The sequence below is a fragment of the Urocitellus parryii genome, chromosome 8 (genome assembly GCF_045843805.1).
Source record: "Urocitellus parryii isolate mUroPar1 chromosome 8, mUroPar1.hap1, whole genome shotgun sequence".
In the NCBI taxonomy this organism is placed as follows: Eukaryota; Metazoa; Chordata; class Mammalia; order Rodentia; family Sciuridae; genus Urocitellus; species Urocitellus parryii.
The window spans coordinates 12314194-12316333 of NC_135538.1; positions in this window are offsets into that span (position 1 = coordinate 12314194).

Consider the following 2140-nt stretch of genomic DNA (forward strand, 5'->3'; position numbering starts at 1 on the left):
GGCTCTTGTTTTGGTTTGCAGATGCTGTCTTCTCACTGGAATCTCACAAAGCACAGAGATGAAGCAAGCTCCCTCCTGCCCTCGTACAAGGGCACTAATCCCATCATGAGGGCCCCACCCTCATGACCTAACCACTCTCAAACCCCCGCCTCCTAACACCCTAATATTGTGGATCAGAATTCTAGCATACAAACTTTGAGGGGGGCATAAACATTCAGTTAACCTCACTCACATATTTATTATTTCATGCTAATTATCTAGAAAAAGAATATTTTTAAAATCTTTTGCTTAAAAACTGCCTTAAAAAGTCCTCCAAAGCTGACCTTTTTAATGTTCCTTCAAACATATGGGAGTCCTTGCATGACACACCAACCTAGCAGGACCTTGTGCATGTTTGGTGACCTACGGGGACTTAAAAATGTATTTTGTAACTTGTAGGCTATGGAACTATAAATTACTCTTACTGTGAAGTTTACCTTGTCATAATTTGGGAAATTCTCCATGGTGATTTCACCCTAGGGCTTCTATTTGTTTCGGGCCAGGATGACTGCTAGAATCTGCTGAAGACAGAGGAAGCTCTCAGTGGGGAGTTTACTGTCAGTAAAGGAAAAGGGGGTCACTGCACATCCAGGCTTGTTGAAAGGCCTTGCTCTTCTCCAGCTTAGGGAGTGGCATCTGTCGAAAACTGGGGAGAGAGAATGTTCCCACTACAACATCCTCCTGAAACCATGGCCTATGACCTACTGATTTGGAGAGAGGAGAGAAATGTTGACCATAACTAACCAAGTAATGTCACATATCCAAGAGGCTGCCAGGCAGAGTCACACACTCCACTCCCTTTACCAAGAAATGCACACAGCGGCTTATCACGGGGTAGTTCCTGGTTGTATCCTGGTCATCCCTGGGCACATTCTAAGATCCTGTGGCACTGCACTATGGAAGTTCATCTTTTAAGCCAAGCATCTGTTATGCTGCTGATTTACAACAGACCTCAGGGATGAAGGCACACAGGGCCACATATGAAGAAGGTGGGCACTGATCCTTCTCTGCTGCCCATCGCTGGCCCTGTTGGACCTGATGCTCTCTGAGGAAGACAGCTTACAGCCCAAGCTTTTAGGTCAGACTGGCAACCAGCTTGTTATGCAGTTATTTTCACATACCAAGCTTCACATTTCTCTGAAGAGTGTTGCAAACTGAAGTTGGAGGGGAAAAATAAGAAATAACCCTCAAAGCTTATTTGAAACCAGAAAAGACGGTCATCACCCTTTGTGTCTAGGGATGCTGATAGGCTCATCATTTTCTCTCTCTTTGCTCCTATTTTTTGTGAAGGAGTGATTACCATGAGAGCAAGTATCAGGAGAAAAATGATTAAAATGAAAGGAATGTCTTCCACTCAGTAGACTTGTTAGAAGGAATTTATAATTGAACTTTATTATTAGGGGGATGAAGATGAGGTTTTATTTTAAGATCTCTCTCGATCATTTTGACATTCCTTGGTCAGAACATTTTGATAATTTTAAAGAGTCATGAAAGAGCTTTAAAAATGAAGTTTAATATAAAAAAATATTGTCTCAAAAGTAAAAAAAATTGTTCTTTTTAATTGAGTGAGCGTCAGGTTCTATTTCCATACTTTTATCTACACTGTCCATCATTCCAGCTGAGTCTGTTCTGGGGTAAGGGAGGAGGGACTTGGGGGATGACAACTATCTCAGAAGTCTTGACTTCTGTAAATTGGTACCAAGTAGTTAGTAGCTGAAGTCAGATAATCTGGATCTTTCCACTCATGAGCTCTGGGACTTGAAGCAAGTGACTTATCTCTTTGCTATCAGTTTTTTTTTTTTTTCTGTGAACTGGGGATAACAATGGAATCCACTTCCTAGGCCCAGGGTGGTTGAATGAGGTCCGTCCTCAGGACGGTCCAGTGTGAAGCTCAGCTGCGGTCTCAACCTCTGGTGAATAAAGCATTCGGAGCCAGTCTGCAGGGAATGACTCATTCTTTTGTCAAAAACCAGCAAAATAATGCCACTGTCACTGTAAGAAGGCCTCTGTGGCGTCTGTGGCCTGGCAACGTGCTTTTTACTGGCACAAATCCCGATTCCTCAGATGTTTTGAGTCAACTCAAGAAATGACACAAGTCTGT